Here is an 8,660-nt window from a genome sequence, read left to right on the forward strand (position 1 = left end):
CTCTGTTTAAAGGGATATGAAACCCTAAAATATTATTTTGTGATTCAGAGCATACAATTTTAACCCCTTAATGACCAGCGACGTACCCTGTACGTTGATGGACTTTAAATGGGGATTGCATTTTTGATTGCGATGTTCAGGTTTCTAGTCAGCTTTTTACAGCTATGCTGCATCACTTTCAAATGCTTGAACATTTGGGTATCATGTCCCTTTAAACCATAACAGCCACCATTAAAGGGACATTAAACAGCTGGGTACAACTACAAGTGTATGGTTACAGGGTACAAGAATACTTAAATTCCAAAATGGCGGCACCCAGAGTGAAGATGCAGAACTTCACTAACCAGCACTTTTAAAGTTCCGCCCTGCATATGCGTCTGTAGGGAATCATGTTAAAAATGGTTTTGGAATCAGAGAGAGCATGCGATAAGCAGTTGGCGCTTTCCGTGAGATGCTGTGGTAGCAGGTTTTGAAACTTTTTTGTGACTAGATTATTTTAAACTCGCTCAATAGTTTACATATGCAAATAGATATCATGTATGCTATATTCCATTACTCCATGTGTAGTGGAGGCTTTATGGCTTTATAACTATTGTGTCCACCTTAATTTAAATGAAACTTGTGCATTCAAATTAGGTTAAAATAGGCATATTTGTTTCTAAGAGACTAAGGTCAAAGGTTGTTATTATTATGAGTTTCAGTTCATTTTCTCTCTTAGTAATAGTGAGTTGAAAACTAAGGGTCAGATTATGGGCTCCATTATTTAAAGGGCCATGATACCCAAATATTGAAACACTTGAAAATGATGCAGCATAGCTGTAAAAAGCTGACTAGAAAATATCACCTGAACATCTCTATATAAAAAAGAAAGATATTTTACCTCAAAATGTCCTAAGTTTTCACACCTCATTGTAAAGGACTTTAAGCAGCAAATCAGTATGTCTGTCCCAGGACTGGCAAGGGAGTGAGCCTCATGCACACTCATGTTATTTCCCTATTAAGTTTAAGGAAGTTTACAATGAAATCTCATGAGAGTTAAGTTAAATCTCACAAGATCACAGTAAAAGAGTTCATGACCTCAGCACTGTTTGGCTGCTGTTCATTTCTTTATTTTTATTTTACCTGCAGCTGAAGTATAACTTTTTACACATAACTTACTCTGCTGAGCTGAGGAGATTGTGAAGTAAAATATCTTCCTGTCAGCTTTTTACAGTTTTACTGCATCAGTTTCAAGTGATTTATCATATGAGTATTATGTCCATTTTGAGTGCTAACAACGGCTCAGAGCCATCGCTAGCACTCAACCACCTTTTTAGCAATCTGTGGGCTTCTACCTACTCCCACACCGGCGATCGGGCCTGTATAGTGACAGGCATCGCCGGGGCTTCCCGTTACGTGCGGTGACATTACGCGCAATGACTTGATAAGGTCACCACACAACTTTATTTAAAATGTACAATACAAAGTATAGGGAAAGGAGGCATACTGCTTAGAAGCCTGTATTTTAGGCATCTAAGCAGCTACAGATCCCCAAGACCCACTGTTGGAAAGGTAATCTTAGGGATCGGGGGGGTAAACAGTAATAAAATGAAAAAAATGAAATCCAGCTTAGCACTCAAACGGTTAAGCAGCGGATGCTGCTCCAGAGCCTCATTGTTTCAGGTCCGCCTGAAACGGAAGTTAAGAAGCAGTGGTTGTAACACTGAAATCATCCCGATCCAATCGGGATGAGTGACACCCCCTGATAGCGACCGATTTTAAGCAATTTCCTAATTTACTCCTGTTATCAATTTTTCTTCGTTATCTTAATATTTTTATGTGAAAAGCAGGAATGTAAGTTTAGGAGCTTGGCCCATTTTTGACTCAGCACCCTCGGTAGCGCTTGTTGATTGGTGGCTACATTTAGCTACCCGGGTGCTGTACCAAAAATGGGCCGGCTCCTAAGCTTACATTCCTGTCTTTCAAATAAAGATAGCAAGAGAACAAAAAAATTGATAATAGGAGTAAATTTGCTTAAAATTGCATGCTCTATCTGAATCACAAAAGAAAAATTTGGGTTTAGCATCCCTTTAAAGGGAAACTGAACCCAAATTTTTTCTTTTATGATTCAGATAGAGCATGCAATTTTAAGCAACTTTCTAATTTACTCCTATTATCAATTTTTCTTTGTTTTCTTGCTATCTTTATTTGAAAAAGAAGGCATCTAAGCTATTTGTTTGGTTCAGTACCATGGAAAGCATTTGTTCATTGGGGGATAAATTTATCCACCAATCAGCAAGAACAACCCAGGTTGTTCACCAAAAATGGTCCAGCATCTAAACATAAATGTTTGCATTTCAAATAAAGATACCAAGAGAATGAAGAAAATTTGATAATAGGAATAAATTAGAAAGTTACTTAAAATTGCATGCTCTATCTGAATCATGAAAGAAACAATTTGGGTTCAGTGTCCCTTTAAGTACTCCCAGTCCACCTATGGTGGTAGATGGTGTGATTGTCTGAATTTAATAAGTACTCTTTTGTCTATATATTGATAAAAAAAAATTGATGGCTTATTTTAATTTGTTCTTCTGCTAGAGAATGCTATTATTTTTAAGGCAGTTTCACAATTCATTTTTTTTTTTAATCTTGTTCAAAGGAGAAGTTTAACGATCCTTAATTCCCCTGTTCGTCACAAACGATGTCACTAATCAATAAGATTGACATCTGTGATAAAGAACTCAAGGATGTGTCAGTCACATGATTCTACCCTGTTAAGAAAATTAATGAAGTCATTTCAATATGCCTCTAAAGAGATGCAAAGTCTTTTTTTGTTGCTTATGGTTACATTTAGGATGAAAGGCTATTAAAGGATTCTATTTATGTGCCAATCTTTCCTTTGTGATGGATGAATAAATCCACTTCTATATGCCCTGCTGTTAAGAGATTTAAACGTAGAAAAAAAACCCTGACAGTGTGAGCATAACATCTTATCAATATAAATCCCTAAAATAAATGTACTTTAAATATTAATCTGTTCATACACTTAGGGCTCGTTTCCTTGAATCGGTAAAAATTTAGCTATAAGCTACCAAAGCGGCCGACAGCTAAAAGTAATTTATGGCTTAATTTAAAGGGACATAATTCTCATATGCTAAATCACTTAAAACTGATGCAGTATAACTGTAAAAGCTGACAGGAAAATATCACCTGAGCATCTCTATGTAAAAAAGGAAGATATTTTACCTCACAATCTCCTCAGCTCCGCAGAGTAAGTGCTGTGTAAAAAGTTATACTCAGCTGCAGCCAATCAGCATCAACAGTGCTGAGGTCATGAACTCTTTTCACTTAACTCTCATGAAATTTAATTGTAAACGTCCTTACACTGAATAGGGAAATAAGATGAGAGTGTATGAGGCTCAACCCTTTGGCTGTCCCGGGACAGACATACTGATTTGCTGCTTAGAAGTTCTTTACAATGGGGTATGGCTACTTAGGAAGTTTTGAGGTAAAATATCTTTGCTTTTTACAGCTATACTGCACCACTTTCAAGTGTTTAAACATTTGGGTATTATGGCCCTTTAAGTACCAGGTTTCCATTGAAATAATTTGTGCAGTGTGTGCTATTTCTCTTTTCATGTAGGTGTAATTTAAAGGGACAGAAAAGTCATAATTAGACATTCATGGTTTAGACAGAACAATATTAAACAACTTTCCAATTGACTTCTATTATTTAATTTGCTTCCTTCTCTTGTTATCCTTTGCTGAAAGGTTTATATAGGTAAGATCAGGAGCAGCAAAGAACCTAGGTTCTAGCTGATTATTGGTGGCTGCATATATATACCGATTGTCATTGACTCGCTCATGTGTTCAGTTAGAAACCAGTAGTGCATTGCTGCTCCTTCAACAAATGATACCAAGAGAATGAAACAAATTTGATAATAGAAGTAAACTAGAAAGTTGTTTAAAATTGTATGTTCTACCTAAATCATCAAAGAGATTTTTTGGGTTTCATGTCCCTGTAACGTTTCAGCTAATGCTTCCATCAAAAGTCGTGTTTCTCGAAAATCGCACCATAACAAGTCTGTTACACTAAAAAATTTACGTTTAACAATCACCTCTATAGAGAAAAATAAAACAAAGATACACATACTTAATTAAATGAATTTGTTTAATGAGAAAACATTATTTTTTGTTTTATTACATTTTTAAATGTATGGATATATGTAATATTTAGTGCTGCCCTAGGCATACTTAGAATTATGGAGATATGTGCTTGATTATATTTTTATATGTAAATACATATCAATATTTAAATAGGAATATAACAATAAATATTACATATAACAATAATTGTATAAAGTCAAACACTTGTATTGTTTGAAAACTTTAAAATCTCAATGGAAAAGAGGCCTCAGAAAGCTTATTTTTCCTCTTTTATGCCATAATGTTTCAGATCTTATCGACCGATTCTGATTGTGTTTAAACAGTTGGCGCTTTCAATGGAAACCTGGTGTAAATTTGTACTTTTCGGCTTCTATTATTTTCTATGCTACAGGTAATGATAGTAATTAAGGAAGACGCCATCGGAAACTATCGATAAGCAAAAAGGCTTTCCGACAGCAGTTTTTTTGTTTTGCGACCTCGTGAAAATCCAATTACTTGGCTGTCCGATATAAGTTTAAAAGGACACAAAATCCCAATTTTTTTATGATTAGAACAGAGCATAGACTTTGAAAAAGTTATCTAATTTACTTCTTTTTTAAATTTGCTTTGTTCCCATGGTATTTGTTGTTGAAGAGATTCATTAGGTCTGGAGCTCTACATGGCAGAAACAAGTTCTGCCATCTAATGCTCTTGCCAAAATTGCTGCAGGCATGTGCACGCTCCTGAGCTTACCTCCTGCTTTTTTCAATAAAGGATACCAAGAGAATGAAGCACATGATAATAGAATAAAATTAGAAAGTTGTTTAAAATGAAATGCTCTATCTGAATCATTGTTATATTAATATACTTTATAACATTTAAACCTCTAAATTTCTGCCTATTTCTAAGCTTCTACAGACAGCCTCTTATCACATGCTTTTTTTATTAGCTTTTCACAACAAGAGACTGCTAGTTCATGTGGGCCATATAGATAACATTGTGCTCACTCCCGGAGTTGTGCAGGAGACAGCACTAATTGGCTAAAATACAAGTCAATAGATAATAAATAAAAAGTCATGTGATCAGGGGGCTGTCAGAAGAGGCTTAGATACAAGGTAATCACAGAGGTTAAAAGTATATTAATATAACCATGTTGGCTGTGCAAAACTGAGAATGGGTTATAAAAGGGATTATATATCTTTTTAAACAATTTTTTTTTTTTTTTAGTTGACTGTCCCTTTAAGCTATTAAAATTATAATTTTTTTAAAATTAAAATATTTATTTATAAAATTGCCCTTAACATCATTCCTAACCTTTGCAGTAGTGTAGTGACGTATAGTGCGGTCATCTCATAAACAGGACGATAATGCATTATATGGTAATTTAGAAGAACAAAGTTCCTTTAAGGGGTAATTGATTAAAGTTTTTGTTTTTTTTATTTATATCCTTAATGCTTTAGCCTTTTAACGCCGTTAGGATGTTGTATTCCATCCGAATTTTGCTGGTCTTTAGCACCAAAGGACGGACTACAACGTCTTAACCACTTGGCTTTCCTGAAGCCACTGGCCCTTCCCTGATGGGATCGCCATCTGGAGGGCATGCCTAGCATCATAGGGACGCCCCCCTGATGCAATCTTGTGATCACATGCACGATCGCGAGATTTCAATTTGTTTACATCGGAACAGTTGTTCCGATGTAGACACGTTAACCCCGGCACGAAAGGGTTAGGTAACTATCCCAGTAAACAGTAAATCTCTAGTATTGTGCCAGTTCAGGCCTAGATCACAAATGAACCACAAATATATTTGCGCTATTGTGTGTGAACATCGCTCAAGCACAGTCAATAGTGCTTCTATTTTTGCACTTATAATAGTATTAAATCGTTATTCACCACTTGCATAGTTGTCAACTGTCCCTTTTTTCCGGGACAGTCCTATTTTTTTAGATCCCTGTCCCTGCCTTTTAACCTTTTCACGCCGTTATGCCGTTGTATTCCGTCACAGCGGCACTGGACTTTAAAGCCGTTATGACGGAATACAACGTCGTAGCTAACGGCTGTCCTGAAGCCTACTGCGCTTTCAGGATTTGATTGCGGTCTGGAGGGCGTTCCTAGCGTCATAGGGATGCCCCCCAGACCCGATCCCATAATTGAAATCTCGCAATCGTTTGCATGATCGCGTGATTTCAATTTGTCGGTCACGAAAGGGTTAAGCTTGTCCCTTGTCCAATTCAGTCTGCTTATAGTTTATAATTATTGTGTGCAGTGCAGTACTCCCACCACAGAGGGCGCTGTGGCATTAGTCTCATTGCTTACAGTATAGTTTTTTCTGCAGTTTTCTATGGTCTTCTGTCACACTGAAGTTTATTTGTGTGAGGTCAGGTAAGGGGAAGCCATGATATGTGATTTATATAATAATACCAGGGTAGGAGACAAGGGGAGATGAGTCAGGCAGCTCAGTAGTGTTGCACAGTATGTAACCTGTGTAATTTCCCTCATGCATATACTGAGGCTTTTATTAGCAGAGACCTAACACATCAGGCTTGTCGTGCTGGCACTGGGGTCATGTCTGGGTCTATTATACTATTGTTATCAATCACTGCAGCAACAAAGATACAAACCTGACTATTTACCTCATAAAATGCCACTTTAGTTGTGAAACTCTCAACAGTGTCTTAGCAAAAGTAAAACATTATTAAAAAGTCAATATATCTGTATTCTCAGCAGCCCCAAGACAGCAGTTAACAGGTTAAACACATTATTATATTATATATTATAATATATATATTATAAGTCCAAATTAAACTGCCATGATTCAGATAGGGCATGTGATTTTAAACAACTTTGTAATTTATTTTTATCAGCAAATTTGCTTTGTTCTCTTGTTATTCTTAGTTGAAAGCTAAACCAAGGGTAGGCTCATATGCTAATTTCTAAGCCCTTGAAGGCCGCCTCTGAATTTGACAGTTTTTCACAGCTAGAGGGTGTTAGTTCAGATAACACTGTGCTCATGCACGTGAAGTTATTTAAGAGTCAGCACTAATTGCCTGAAATGCAAGTCTGTCAAAAGATCTGAGATAAGGAGGCAGTCAGCAGAAGCTTAAATACAAGGTAATCACAGAGGTAAAAAGTGTATTAATATAACAGTGTCAGTTATGCAAAACTGGGGAATGGTAAATAAAGGGGTTATCTATCTTTTTAAACAATAACATTTTAGGTGTTTACTATCCCTTTAATCTCATTATAAACTAGGGTATTTTATGGTGTCCTGCTATACAGATGCTGAAGGGTTAATAATTTAACCCTTGTACTTGCTATGTCAGTTATGTGCTTGAGAGTAAGGGAGGTGATGTGGAGCTTAACCTGCATTAAAGGGCTGTAACTGCATAAAGAAAATGCTCTATGTTAGGGAAATTTTCAATGCTCTGCTCGGAGCTAGCTAAACACATCTGGTGAGCCAATGACAAAAGACAAATCAATGTGTGTAGTCACCAACAGCTAGCTCCCAGTAGTGCATTGCTGCCTCTTAGGATTAGTACGTATCCTTTTAAAAAAAGTTACCCAAGAGAACAAAGTAGAAGTGAATTTAAAAATGAAATACTCTGTCTGAATTATAAAAGTTTAATTTAATCATTCATGTCCCTTTAAAAAATCAGTATTGCTAAATTATACTACTAGAATTTTAGATGCTTGTTTTGGAGGTCGATCGGAGTGGGCGGAGCTATGTGAACAGTAAATAGGCGTGGCACTGCTGCAAAGTGTCCCTGGAAATATTTTCCATATGTTGGCAACCATGCTCTTGTAATATGACTGCGATGAGTGTTTTAATAGTTTCAACTGGACTAGCATGCTTTGACTGAAATATTTAAAGGGACAGTCTACACCTATACAAACATTCGCCCATACCTTAGATGCGTTGCATATTTTCATAACGCACCCCTTCAACCCTAACGAGTCAGCGACACAACTGAAGTTATTTGAAATCAAAAGTTAAATTAAACAGTAAAAAATGGCCGCCCAGCTCCGCCTATGAACGACATCATACACTGTATTAATTTCAATGGTCCAATATCAAAAGTGGATCACTTGTTAAAATTTGTGTCTCGCGCTTTCGTTGTTTTGTGCATGCGCAACAGTAGTGGAACCAAATATCCGGAACCAAAACATCTTTCCAATTTTCACACGGATCAAATTATTAGTAGGACCGTCAATGTATTGTGTAAGTAGATTGAGAATCTGCGATACGCTTTATTTATTTTTTATTCCAGATGCGCAGACGGACTTCTGCTTCCTCACTTCCCTAAAGATGCGCATGCGTATTTTGATGGTCCTGACGTCACTTGGTGCTACGTGCACGAGTGTTAGCTAGAAAGAAAACACCACTATAAGGTAGGTGGAGAAGAGATTGGGCGGAGATTGTCGGCCATTTTTAACAAATAAAATATAACTTGATTTTAAATAACTTTAGTTATGTCACTGACTCGTTAGGGTTGAAGGGGTGCGGTATGAAAATTGGCAACGGATCTAAGATATGG

Source organism: Bombina bombina, chromosome 12 (genome assembly GCF_027579735.1).
Source record: "Bombina bombina isolate aBomBom1 chromosome 12, aBomBom1.pri, whole genome shotgun sequence".
Classification (NCBI taxonomy): Eukaryota; Metazoa; Chordata; class Amphibia; order Anura; family Bombinatoridae; genus Bombina; species Bombina bombina.